Raw genomic sequence first — 14,581 nt, forward strand, 5'->3', positions numbered from 1 at the left:
ATCGATAATTAATACGTTTTCAAATTGAAAATTGGCATATTCTACAAGAATCTTGAAATTATTTCATAATTCGCCAAAGGAACGATCATAGATATGTTGGGTTTGACAACTGAATAAGGAGAAAATTGACCTTGGGAATGAACATGGGCGTATCATTTGGCGCGTTGGAAGGAAATTTTCAATGGAAATATTTAGCACGTTTTTTTTCGATTTTGACGACTTTTTTCGTATTTCCTTTGAATAAATCACAAAGAGCGATGCTTTTATATATTACGATGGATTTACGTCCATACTTGGTATTGGATTTCGGCGACAGGTGTTATGTATGGAATAATTGCAAGTACGGAAACCGTTTTCTTTTTTTTTTTTTGATAGATAAAAAGCGAGGGCCGTAGGCCCGAGCCCGGTCTATAGGTAACTAACAGCGAGCCCTGTTTGTGAGGCGGGGAACAGCGAGGGCCGTAGGCCCGAGCCTGGTCTCTGGGTAACTAACTGCGAGGGCCGCAGGCCCGAGCCCTGTTTGTGAGGGGGGGAACAGCGAGGGCCGTAGGCCCGAGCACGGACGATAGGCAACCAGCGAGGGCCGTAGGCCCGAGCCTGGTCTAAAAGTGAATCAGCCCGTGAAGGGGAATCCACCGACTAGGCGAATCTATCAGTATAAGCGAATCTATCCAGTATAGGCGAATCTCCTGGCTCACTAGTCTATATATACTAAAAGAATTTCGTGTTATGTAGACTAAAATGAAGGAACAGTTTACTCGGCCGTGTTGGGTGCTAGAGATTTGGGGTTTTCGCTAGAAGAAAGTAGAGATTCCGAATTAGTTCCGAATGGAGCCGCTTTTTTCGATTTCGATCTCGGATATTTTTAAATTAATTCGCGAAAATGACGAATTTTCGTAAAAATTTTTGCCCTCTAAGATGGTAAGTAACGGGTGCACAGACGTTTCGTGTCGAAAGATGGGTCCGGAAAAATGCCTATTTTTAATGGATAAAGTTGGTTAGGATTAATTGATGGCCGTGTAACCCTTCTCCGAGAACGATATAATCGTTTGAAACATACGTTACTTTCTATTTCCGAACGGAAATGTTTGAAAAAAGCGTAAGAAAATGATCAATTTTTGACGTCTATCATCGAACATTTCAATCGCTGACAGTTGTCGTGAAATGGAACATTCCATTTCGCGAAAAAGGGGCGGTCGCCCAAAGTTAATTTGTCGTAATTATTGTGAGAAATATTTTTAATTTCTGATATAATTTAGAACGAATTCAATTGATTTTTGAATGGAAAATCGATTATTAATACGTTTTCAAATTGAAAATTTGCATATTTCACACCAATCTTGAAAATATTTCATAATCATCATTTCGACACTGAGGGAGGTTCGATGAAATTTCATATGACATTTCGAGAAATCACTCTACAGTTGTCTACAGTGATTCAGTTTTCAAACGATTCCGTGGAGTTATTGAATGAAATATCGATAATTAATTCGTTTTCTAATCAAAATAAAGTATATTTTACAAAGGAGAACACTATATCCACACATATAGCAATTTGAACGTATACGAAAAATAAGGAAATGCTGAAATTGCTGGCAACTGAGAATCTTATAATATCCGATTCAGAAGGTAAGTTGAAACGAAATCTCTTTGATTATAGTCAGAGTTTCATTTGATGTGTAGTTTATGAAATATATTCTAGGTTCTAGGTGTCAACACCGAAGGCCCGACGAAAAAGTTGTTATTCTTTGGCCCAACATTCAATATAGGTGAAGGACATCACATTATTTACGTATTAAGCATATATTCCCAATGAATTTATCATTCCATAGTAGGATTATGAATATTATGGATCGTACATGGTTATAATTCTTTGCCTATGATGGAACATGATTGATAGAGGTTATGTCAAATTGGAGAAACTTGATTTATTTCACAAGTCGTTGTGTATAAGAAAAACTCGACAATCCATCAAATAATGCCTTCGTACAGTACATCATCAGAATGAAACAAATATTCCCAAACAAGGTGTAGAAGTATTGGTTAGTACCGTTAGAATTTGAGTAGGAATTGCCATTCAAATATTGAAATATTCGATTTCCCAATCAAGTTTTATGAAATGTGGCGTTCACATATATTGAAAATGACTACTAAACACTTCTTTATGTTATATGAAGATATATTTTACAATGAATTGATCCATTCTGATGGTTTGAGACTTCTCAAAAAGAACGACATAGATGTTTGTTGATCACTTCATGAGGAGTTAATTTTATCAGGACCCTTGGAGGACAATGCGATTTGAGAGAGTAACCTCAGAGGTAGGTCTAAATACAAATATAATCTCTAAAAAAACATATATTTTTAAAAATTAGCTGATTCTTGGCCACTTGAATGTAAAAAAAAATTAACCAAATTACATAAATCTTTTTCAACTTTTCTCAAACAGTCATAGTATTTATGTTTATACAGATTTTCTTATGTTGCAGCACGCAGAACAATTCAAAGGTACATGATCGATGGTTATGTCAAATTTTACATTTACGTAGAGTGCAAATCATTTAAAACTATTCAAGAGGATGAAAAAAGTGATGTGGTCTGTAGATACAGATTCCAGTGGATTTTGCCAGATATCGAATGATGTCAACTGATATTTCTACGCAGCCACTTTGGAAAAGCTATATATACTATATATACTAGGATGGAAAATCGTTTGAAGTATCCTGAGCAAAATTTTTACATCTTGCAACTCTTGAATATTGAAAGTTAAGAAATATATTAACATAAGATTATCCTACTGTAAGAAACATATTTTTTAGGGTTTATTTCCAATTATATGTAACATCTTTTATAACACAGGTTTATGCTACTGTATAGATAAGATTCACATTTCAAGAAAATTGTATAATACTGGTATATTCTTCAATCAATAAATATTCTTATATTGCTCCCTTTATTGCTATGAATACCTCTATGGACAGTGAACATAATTTGAACCTATCATGAAAAATTAACGTTAATTTTCTGAAAATATTTCATAATTTCGAGTGGATCATTTCATTTTGCCACTGAGGGGAGTTCGCTAAGAATTCATATGACATTTTGAGAAATCACTTTATAGTAATCAGTTTTCAGCACTACTAATCCAGTCGGTTATTGAATGGAATATCGATAAATAATACGTTTTGAAATTGAAAATTGGCATATTTCACACCAATCTTGAAAATATTTCATAATTCGCCAAAGCAAAGTGGCGGTCATAGATGGGTTGTGTTTGAAATTAATTCATCGTTTTTGACAACTGAATAGGGAGCAAATTGACCTTGGGAATGAACATGGGCGTATCATTTAGCGAGTTGGAAGGAAATTTTTACTAGGTATTTTTTGTATTTCAACGACTTTTTTCGTTTTTTTTTTAAATAAATCGAAAAGACCGATGCTATAAAATAATAATAATAATAATAAATAACTTTATTTCCAAATGAAACCACAGTATAAAATGGAAATAGTGTCAAACTAACATAACAAAAACAATCCAACTAACTATCAATAAGGAATTCTTCAATGGTATACGGTTCCAACTCCAGTAGTAGCCTGTATACCTTCTTCTTGAATACTGATGTGTTTCTTTCGGCTCTTAATTCTGGTGAGATCTTGTTGAAGTACCTCACACAGCAATATTTTGGTCCATGCTCAGTTAGAGTCAATCTGTGCCTAGGAAACTTCAATTGTGTTGTCCTGGTGTTATATGTATTAGCTGTTTTTTCTTCAAAATATTCTCTGTGTTTGAACACAAAGAGAAGACACTCCTGAATGTGAATTGCTGGTGATGTTAATATTCCCAATTCACGAAATTTACCTCTACATGATTCTTTTATTCCCATTTTGAGCATTGTTCTTACTGCTCGTTTTTGCATTATAAAGATCTTGTTAGCAGTTTTTCTACTTCCATAGAACATTATGCCATAACGTAACCTTGACTCAAAAACTGCCTGATAAACTGGCTTTATTGCATGTATGTCTAGATATTTTCTTAAGACTCCCAAAGAGTAGCATGTGCTGGCTAATTTGTTTGTCAAGTCATCTATATGTGTGGTCCAAGAAAGAGTTTCATCCATGTAGACTCCCAGAAATTTTGTGCACTTCACCAAGCTTATTTCATTAGCTGTCATTGTTAGTTGTTGTGGAGTGTCGCTTGTAGTATGAGATGTCCTCATCATAATGGCTTTTGTTTTTTCTGTATTCATACAAAGCTGATTACTTGTAAACCAATGATCACTCCTCCGTAGAATTTTCTCTGTCAAGTGCGTTGTTTCAGAAAAACTTCTTGCTCTTATCAAAATATTTGTGTCATCAGCGAATTGTCTTCCGGAGATTTGGGATCTGTCTTTCATACAAGGATTTTCCAACACAGTCAAGCAGGGTGTATTTATTTCTTCATCACCCCCCGTATCTTCAAAAATGTTTTGGAGATCATTGACAAATAAAATGAATATTAACGGTCCAAGAATACTTCCTTGGGGCACTCCTATCTTTATGTCTTTCTCTTCGGATAGTTCTCGGAAACCATTGTTGTCTACCGCCACTACTTGGGTCCTCGACTCAAGATATGACTTGAATAAATTCAGAGCCACATCCCTTATCCCATATTGCTCCATCTTCATGAGAACAAATTTATGACTCAAACTGTCAAATGCTTTTGACAAATCTAGGAACAGAGCAATGACCATTTCGTTTTCCTCCAGTGCATCTAGAATATCCACCAGAAGATCGAAGATTGCAGTCTTTGTTGATTTTCCCTTGATATATCCATGTTGCTGGGGAGAAAAGATCTTATGTTTCTCCAGAAAAACGAGCAATTGTTGACTGATGCACATTTCAAATATCTTGGAAAAGGCTGGTAGTAGGCTTATGGGTCTATAATTTTCTAACTTATCTTTTTCTCCCTTTTTGTAGATAGGAACTATCACAAATATAACGATGGTTTTTCGGCCATACTTGGTATTGGATTTGGGAGACAGGTGTTATGTATGGAATAATTGCATGTACGGAAACCATTTTTTTTTTTCATTTGATGGACCAAAAGCGAGGGCCGTAGGCCCGAGCCCGGTCGATAGGCAAACAGCGAGGGCCGTAGGCCCGAGCCTGGTCGATAGGCAAACAGCGAGGGCCGAAGGCCCGAGCATTGTCGATAGGCAAACAGCGAGGGCCGAAGGCCCGAGCCTGGTCGAAATGTGAATAAGCCTGTGAAGGAGAATCTACCAACTAGGCGAATCTATCAATATAGGCTAATCTATCAATATAGGCGAATCTCCTGGCTCACTATCTATCAGTATAAGCGTATCTATCAATATAGGCGAATCTCCTGGCTCACTAGTCTATATATACTAAAAGAATTTCGTGTTATGTAGACTAAAATGAAGGAACAGTTTACTCGGCCGTGTTGGGTGCTAGAGATTTGGGGTTTTCGCGAGAAGAAAGTAGAGATTCCGAATTAGTTCCGAATGGAGCCGCTTTTTTCGATTTCGATCTCGGATATTTTTAAATTAATTCGCGAAAATGACGAATTTTCGTAAAAATTTTTGCCCTCTAAGATGGTAAGTAACGGGTGCACAGACGTTTCGTGTCGAAAGATGGGTCGGGAAAAATGCCTATTTTTAATGGATAAAGTTGGTTAGGATTAATTGATGGCCGTGTAACCCTTCTCCGAGAACGATATAATCGTTTGAAACATACGTTACTTTCTATTTCCGAACGGAAATGTATGAAAAAAGCGTAAGAAAATGATCAATTTTTGACGTCTATCATCGAACATTTCAATCGCTGACAGTTGTCGTGAAATGGAACATTCCATTTCGCGAAAAAGGGGCGGTCGCCCAAAGTTCGTTTGTCGTAATTATTATGAGAAATATTTTTAATTTCTGATATAATTTAGAACGAATTCAATTGATTTTTGAATGGAAAATCGATTATTAATACGTTTTCAAATTGAAAATTGGCATATTTCACACCAATCTTGAAAATATTTCATAATCATCATTACGACACTGAGGGAGGTTCGATGAAATTTCATATGACATTTCGAGAAATCACTCTACAGTTATCAGTTTTCACTGTTTTCAGCATAATATCAAACGATTCCGAGCGGTTATTGAATGAAATATCGTTAAATAATACGTTTTCTAATCAAAAAATAGCATATTTCACAAATATTATGGATCGTACATTGTTATAATAATTCTTGGTCTATGATGGAATATGATTGATAGAGGTTATGTCAAATTGGGGAAACTTGATTTATTTCACAAGTCGTTGTGTATAAGAAAAACTCGACAATCCATCAAATAATGCCTTCGTGAATGGAGATGTGAGAAGTGCATTCCAACAGTACATCATCAGAATGAAACAAATATTCCCAAACAAGGTGTAGAAGTATTGGTTAGTACCGTTAGAATTTGAGTAATACAAATCATAGTGTATTGAAACATTCGATTTACCAATCAAGTTTTATGAAATGTGGCGTTCACATATAGTGAAAATGACTACTAAACACTTATATATGTTATGTGAAGATGTATTTTACAATGAATTGATCCTTTCTGATGGTTCGAAACTTCTCCTGAAAAACAATGACATAGATATTTGTTGATCACTTCAAGATGAGTTGAATGTATCAGAACGACCCTTGGAAGAGAATTCAATTTGAGAGAGCAACCTCGGAGGTAGGTCAATATACAAATATAACCTCTTATATCTCATATATCTTTGAAAATCAGCTGATTTTTGGCCAATTTTATGTAAAAAAAAATTACAAGATTACATAGATCTCTTTCAACTTCTCTCAAACAGTGTTAGTTTATGTGTTTATACAAATTTTCTCATGTTCTAGCACGCAGAACAATTCAAGGGTAGATGAGCGAAGGATATGTCAAATTTTACTTTTTCATAGAGAGTAAATAAGCAGGACTTGAAAATCAAATTATTTGTAACTATTCAAGTGGATGAAAATTGTGATGTGGTATGTAGAAACAGATTCCAGTGGATTTTGCCAGATATCGAATGATGAGAACTGATATTTCTGCGCTGCCACTTTTGAAAAGTTATACTAAGATGGAAAATCGTTTGAAGTAATCTGAGCAAAATGTTTACATCTTGCAACTCTTGAAAGTTAAGAAATATATTATTACATAATATTGTAGGAAAGATAATTTTGAGGGTTTATTTCCAAATATATGTAACAGCTTAATATCAGAGGTTCATGCTAATGTATTAATAAAATTCACATTTCAAGAAGAATGTACGATACTGTTATATTCTTCAATCAATAAATATTCTTACATTGCCCCCTTATTGCTATGAATACCTGCATAAACAGTGAACATTATTTGAATCTATGATGAAAAATTTAATGTGAATTTTCAGGATTCCATGAAGTAAGCAAAGCTCTCTTATGTTTATAACTATTTTTTAATGGTTTTCGCAATAATATATGTAGTTAAATGGAAAATTTAGTCTAGCTTGGTATAACGATATTGATCAAAACTTTTATATGCCTCAAATTATTATTGAGACATTTCAGTTTAAATATTGTAATGATGTTTTCCAGTATTTGCTGAGTTATTGAAGCATAGTAAAAGATATCGGTTATGAATTTCGAACTGTGAACTCTGAAAGAAGTTCTTTTAGAGTTCAATGATTAAGAAATAACTAATAACGAATTGATATTTTATACTTATTATAAATATGCTTCTATGATTCATAGTACGATAAATAGCATAATATAGAACGAATTTACTTGGTTATTGAATGGAATATCGATAATTAATACGTTTTCAAATTGAAAATTGGCATATTCTACAAGAATCTTGAAATTATTTTATAATTCGCCAAAGGAACGATCATAGATATGTTGGGTTTGACAACTGAATAAGGAGAAAATTGACCTTGGGAATGAACATGGGCGTATCATTTGGCGCGTTGGAAGGAAATTTTCAATGGAAATATTTAGCACGTTTTTTTTCGATTTTGACGACTTTTTTCGTATTTCCTTTGAATAAATCACAAAAAGCGATGCTTTTATATATTACGATGGATTTACGTCCATACTTGGTATTGGATTTCGGCGACAGGTGTTATGTATGGAATAATTGCAAGTACGGAAACCGTTTTCTTTTTTTTTTTTTGATAGATAAAAAGCGAGGGCCGTAGGCCCGAGCCCGGTCTATAGGTAACTAACAGCGAGGGCCGCAGGCCCGAGCCCTGTTTGTGAGGCGGGGAACAGCGAGGGCCGTAGGCCCGAGCCTGGTCTCTGGGTAACTAACTGCGAGGGCCGCAGGCCCGAGCCCTGTTTGTGAGGGGGGGAACAGCGAGGGCCGTAGGCCCGAGCACGGACGATAGGCAACCAGCGAGGGCCGTAGGCCCGAGCCTGGTCGAAAAGTGAATCAGCCCGTGAAGGGGAATCCACCGACTAGGCGAATCTATCAGTATAAGCGAATCTATCCAGTATAGGCGAATCTCCTGGCTCACTATCTATCAGTATAGGCGTATCTATCAATATAGGCGAATCTCCTGGCTCACTAGTCTATATATACTAAAATAATTTCGGGTTATGTAGACTAAAATGAAGGAACAGTTTACTCGGCCGTGTTGGGTGCTAGAGATTGGGGGTTTTCGCGAGAAGAAAGTAGAGATTTCGAATTAGTTCCGAATGGAGCCGCTTTTTTCGATTTCGATCTCGGATATTTTTAAATTAATTCGCGAAAATGACGAATTTTCGTAAAAATTTTTGCCCTCTAAGATGGTAAGTAACGGGTGCACAGACGTTTCGGAAAATATGGGTCCGGAAAAATGCCTATTCTTAATGGATAAAGTTGGTGAGGATAAATTGATGGCCGTGTAATCCTTCTCCGAGAACGATATAATCGTTTGAAACATACGTTACTTTCTATTTCGGAACGGAAATGTTTGAAAAAAGCGTAAGAAAATGGTCAGTTTTGACGTCTATCATCGAACATTTCAATCGCTGACAGTTGTCGTGAAATGGAACATTCTATTTCGCGAAAAAGGGGCGGTCGCTCAAAAGTTCGTTTGTCGTAATTATTATGAGCAATATTTTTAATTTCTGATATAATTTAGAACGAATTCAATTGATTTTTGAATGGAAAATCGATAATTAATACGTTTTCAAATTGAAAATTTGCATATTTCACACCAATCTTGAAAATATTTCATAATCATCATTACGACACTGAGGGAGGTTCGATGAAATTTCATATGACATTTCGAGAAATCACTCTACAGTTATCAGTTTTCACTGTTTTCAGCATAATATCGAACGATTCCGAGCGGTTATTGAATGAAATATCGATAAATAATACGTTTTCTAATCAAAATATAGCATATTTCACAAATATTATGGATCGTACATGGTTATAATAATTCTTGGTCTATGATGAAATATGATTGATAGAGGTTATGTCAAATTGGGGAAACTTGATTTATTTCACAAGTCGTTGTGTATAAGAAAAACTCGACAATCCATCAAATAATGCCTTCGTGAATGGAGATGTGAGAAGTGCATTCCAACAGTACATCATCAGAATGAAACAAATATTCCCAAACAAGGTGTAGAAGTATTGGTTAGTACCGTTAGAATTTGAGTAATACAAATCATAGTGTATTGAAACATTCGATTTACCAATCAAGTTTTATGAAATGTGGCGTTCACATATAGTGAAAATGACTACTAAACACTTATATATGCTATATGAAGATGTATTTTACAATGAATTGATCCTTTCTGATGGTTCGAAACTTCTCCTGAAAAACAATGACATAGATATTTGTTGATCACTTCAAGATGAGTTGAATGTATCAGAACGACCCTTGGAAGAGAATTCAATTTGAGAGAGCAACCTCGGAGGTAGGTCAATATACAAATATAACCTCTTATATCTCATATATCTTTGAAAATCAGCTGATTTTTGGCCACTTTTATGTAAAAAAGAATTTACAAGATTACATAGATCTCTTTCAACTTCCTCAAACAGTCTTAGTTTATATGTTTATACAAATTTTCTCATGTTCTAGCATGCAGAACAATTCAAGGGTAGATGAGCGAAGGATATGTCAAATTTTACTTTTTCATAGAGAGTAAATAGCAGGACTTGAAAATCAAATTATTTGTAACTATTCAAGTGGATGAAAATTGTGATGTGGTATGTAGAAACAGATTCCAGTGGATTTTGCCAGATATCGAATGATGAGAACTGATATTTTTGCGCTGCCACTTTTGAAAAGTTATACTAGGATGGAAAATCATTTGAAGTAATCTGAGCAAAATGTTTATATCTTGCAACTCTTGAAAGTTAAGAAATATATTATTACATAATATTGTAGGAAAGATAATTTTGAGGGTTTATTTCCAAATATATGTAACAGCTTAATATCAGAGGTTCATGCTAATGTATTAATAAAATTCACATTTCAAGAAGAATGTACGATACTGTTATATTCTTCAATCAATAAATATTCTTACATTGCCCACTTATTGCTATGAATACCTGCATAAACAGTGAACATTATTTGAATCTATGATGAAAAATTTAATGTGAATTTTCAGGATTCCATGAAGTAAGCAAAGCTCTCTCCTTATGTTTATTTCATAACTATTTTTTAATGGTTTTCGCAATAATATATGCAGTTAAATGGAAAATTTAGTCTAGCTTGGTATAACCATATTGATCAAAACTTTTATATGCCTCAAATTATTATTGAGACATTTCAGTTTAAATATTGTAATGATGTTTTCCAGTATTCGGTGAGTTATTGAAGCATAGTAAAAGATATCGGTTATGAATTTCGAACTGTGAACTCTGAAAGAAGTTCTTTTAGAGTTCAATGATTACGAAATAACTAATAACGAATTGATTTTATACTTATTATAAATATGCTTCTATGATTCATAGCACGATAAATAGCATAATATAGGACGAATTTACTTGGTTATTGAATGGAATATCGATAATTAATACGTTTTCAAATTGAAAATTGGCATATTCTACAAGAATCTTGAAATTATTTCATAATTCGCCAAAGGAACGATCATAGATATGTTGGGTTTGACAACTGAATAAGGAGAAAATTGACCTTGGGAATGAACATGGGCGTATCATTTGGCGCGTTGGAAGGAAATTTTCAATGGAAATATTTAGCACGTTTTTTTTCGATTTTGACGACTTTTTTCGTATTTCCTTTGAATAAATCACAAAGAGCGATGCTTTTATATATTACGATGGATTTACGTCCATACTTGGTATTGGATTTCGGCGACAGGTGTTATGTATGGAATAATTGCAAGTACGGAAACCGTTTTCTTTTTTTTTTTTTGATAGATAAAAAGCGAGGGCCGTAGGCCCGAGCCCGGTCTATAGGTAACTAACAGCGAGCCCTGTTTGTGAGGCGGGGAACAGCGAGGGCCGTAGGCCCGAGCCTGGTCTCTGGGTAACTAACTGCGAGGGCCGCAGGCCCGAGCCCTGTTTGTGAGGGGGGGAACAGCGAGGGCCGTAGGCCCGAGCACGGACGATAGGCAACCAGCGAGGGCCGTAGGCCCGAGCCTGGTCTAAAAGTGAATCAGCCCGTGAAGGGGAATCCACCGACTAGGCGAATCTATCAGTATAAGCGAATCTATCCAGTATAGGCGAATCTCCTGGCTCACTAGTCTATATATACTAAAAGAATTTCGTGTTATGTAGACTAAAATGAAGGAACAGTTTACTCGGCCGTGTTGGGTGCTAGAGATTTGGGGTTTTCGCTAGAAGAAAGTAGAGATTCCGAATTAGTTCCGAATGGAGCCGCTTTTTTCGATTTCGATCTCGGATATTTTTAAATTAATTCGCGAAAATGACGAATTTTCGTAAAAATTTTTGCCCTCTAAGATGGTAAGTAACGGGTGCACAGACGTTTCGTGTCGAAAGATGGGTCCGGAAAAATGCCTATTTTTAATGGATAAAGTTGGTTAGGATTAATTGATGGCCGTGTAACCCTTCTCCGAGAACGATATAATCGTTTGAAACATACGTTACTTTCTATTTCCGAACGGAAATGTTTGAAAAAAGCGTAAGAAAATGATCAATTTTTGACGTCTATCATCGAACATTTCAATCGCTGACAGTTGTCGTGAAATGGAACATTCCATTTCGCGAAAAAGGGGCGGTCGCCCAAAGTTAATTTGTCGTAATTATTGTGAGAAATATTTTTAATTTCTGATATAATTTAGAACGAATTCAATTGATTTTTGAATGGAAAATCGATTATTAATACGTTTTCAAATTGAAAATTTGCATATTTCACACCAATCTTGAAAATATTTCATAATCATCATTTCGACACTGAGGGAGGTTCGATGAAATTTCATATGACATTTCGAGAAATCACTCTACAGTTGTCTACAGTGATTCAGTTTTCAAACGATTCCGTGGAGTTATTGAATGAAATATCGATAATTAATTCGTTTTCTAATCAAAATAAAGTATATTTTACAAAGGAGAACACTATATCCACACATATAGCAATTTGAACGTATACGAAAAATAAGGAAATGCTGAAATTGCTGGCAACTGAGAATCTTATAATATCCGATTCAGAAGGTAAGTTGAAACGAAATCTCTTTGATTATAGTCAGAGTTTCATTTGATGTGTAGTTTATGAAATATATTCTAGGTTCTAGGTGTCAACACCGAAGGCCCGACGAAAAAGTTGTTATTCTTTGGCCCAACATTCAATATAGGTGAAGGACATCACATTATTTACGTATTAAGCATATATTCCCAATGAATTTATCATTCCATAGTAGGATTATGAATATTATGGATCGTACATGGTTATAATTCTTTGCCTATGATGGAACATGATTGATAGAGGTTATGTCAAATTGGAGAAACTTGATTTATTTCACAAGTCGTTGTGTATAAGAAAAACTCGACAATCCATCAAATAATGCCTTCGTACAGTACATCATCAGAATGAAACAAATATTCCCAAACAAGGTGTAGAAGTATTGGTTAGTACCGTTAGAATTTGAGTAGGAATTGCCATTCAAATATTGAAATATTCGATTTCCCAATCAAGTTTTATGAAATGTGGCGTTCACATATATTGAAAATGACTACTAAACACTTCTTTATGTTATATGAAGATATATTTTACAATGAATTGATCCATTCTGATGGTTTGAGACTTCTCAAAAAGAACGACATAGATGTTTGTTGATCACTTCATGAGGAGTTAATTTTATCAGGACCCTTGGAGGACAATGCGATTTGAGAGAGTAACCTCAGAGGTAGGTCTAAATACAAATATAATCTCTAAAAAAACATATATTTTTAAAAATTAGCTGATTCTTGGCCACTTGAATGTAAAAAAAAATTAACCAAATTACATAAATCTTTTTCAACTTTTCTCAAACAGTCATAGTATTTATGTTTATACAGATTTTCTTATGTTGCAGCACGCAGAACAATTCAAAGGTACATGATCGATGGTTATGTCAAATTTTACATTTACGTAGAGTGCAAATCATTTAAAACTATTCAAGAGGATGAAAAAAGTGATGTGGTCTGTAGATACAGATTCCAGTGGATTTTGCCAGATATCGAATGATGTCAACTGATATTTCTACGCAGCCACTTTGGAAAAGCTATATATACTATATATACTAGGATGGAAAATCGTTTGAAGTATCCTGAGCAAAATTTTTACATCTTGCAACTCTTGAATATTGAAAGTTAAGAAATATATTAACATAAGATTATCCTACTGTAAGAAACATATTTTTTAGGGTTTATTTCCAATTATATGTAACATCTTTTATAACACAGGTTTATGCTACTGTATAGATAAGATTCACATTTCAAGAAAATTGTATAATACTGGTATATTCTTCAATCAATAAATATTCTTATATTGCTCCCTTTATTGCTATGAATACCTCTATGGACAGTGAACATAATTTGAACCTATCATGAAAAATTAACGTTAATTTTCTGAAAATATTTCATAATTTCGAGTGGATCATTTCATTTTGCCACTGAGGGGAGTTCGCTAAGAATTCATATGACATTTTGAGAAATCACTTTATAGTAATCAGTTTTCAGCACTACTAATCCAGTCGGTTATTGAATGGAATATCGATAAATAATACGTTTTGAAATTGAAAATTGGCATATTTCACACCAATCTTGAAAATATTTCATAATTCGCCAAAGCAAAGTGGCGGTCATAGATGGGTTGTGTTTGAAATTAATTCATCGTTTTTGACAACTGAATAGGGAGCAAATTGACCTTGGGAATGAACATGGGCGTATCATTTAGCGAGTTGGAAGGAAATTTTTACTAGGTATTTTTTGTATTTCAACGACTTTTTTCGTTTTTTTTTTAAATAAATCGAAAAGACCGATGCTATAAAATAATAATAATAATAATAAATAACTTTATTTCCAAATGAAACCACAGTATAAAATGGAAATAGTGTCAAACTAACATAACAAAAACAATCCAACTAACTATCAATAAGGAATTCTTC

The 14,581-nt window shown here is 34.5% G+C and overlaps 1 protein-coding gene and 4 long non-coding RNA genes across 6 annotated transcripts in view; 4 read left to right on the plus strand and 1 right to left on the minus strand.

Annotated features, from left to right (window-relative positions):
• The window catches only part of LOC123313105 (tyrosine decarboxylase-like), a 192,797-nt gene that overhangs the window by 68,949 nt on the left and 109,267 nt on the right, over positions 1–14,581 (minus strand). The gene's annotated exons all lie outside the window — the stretch shown is intronic.
• Positions 737–1,953, plus strand: LOC123313108. Its single transcript, XR_006537715.1, has 2 exons — positions 737–1,629; positions 1,703–1,953. It is a non-coding gene; the product is annotated as an uncharacterized LOC123313108 (long non-coding RNA).
• On the plus strand, positions 5,396–7,344 carry LOC123313110. Its single transcript, XR_006537717.1, has 2 exons — positions 5,396–6,722; positions 6,890–7,344. It is a non-coding gene; the product is annotated as an uncharacterized LOC123313110 (long non-coding RNA).
• LOC123313112 lies at positions 8,560–10,545 on the plus strand. Its single transcript, XR_006537719.1, has 2 exons — positions 8,560–9,922; positions 10,090–10,545. It is a non-coding gene; the product is annotated as an uncharacterized LOC123313112 (long non-coding RNA).
• On the plus strand, positions 11,821–12,971 carry LOC123313109. The gene is made up of 2 exons (XR_006537716.1): positions 11,821–12,647; positions 12,721–12,971. It is a non-coding gene; the product is annotated as an uncharacterized LOC123313109 (long non-coding RNA).

Source organism: Coccinella septempunctata, chromosome 5 (genome assembly GCF_907165205.1).
Source record: "Coccinella septempunctata chromosome 5, icCocSept1.1, whole genome shotgun sequence".
Taxonomy (NCBI): domain Eukaryota; kingdom Metazoa; phylum Arthropoda; class Insecta; order Coleoptera; family Coccinellidae; genus Coccinella; species Coccinella septempunctata.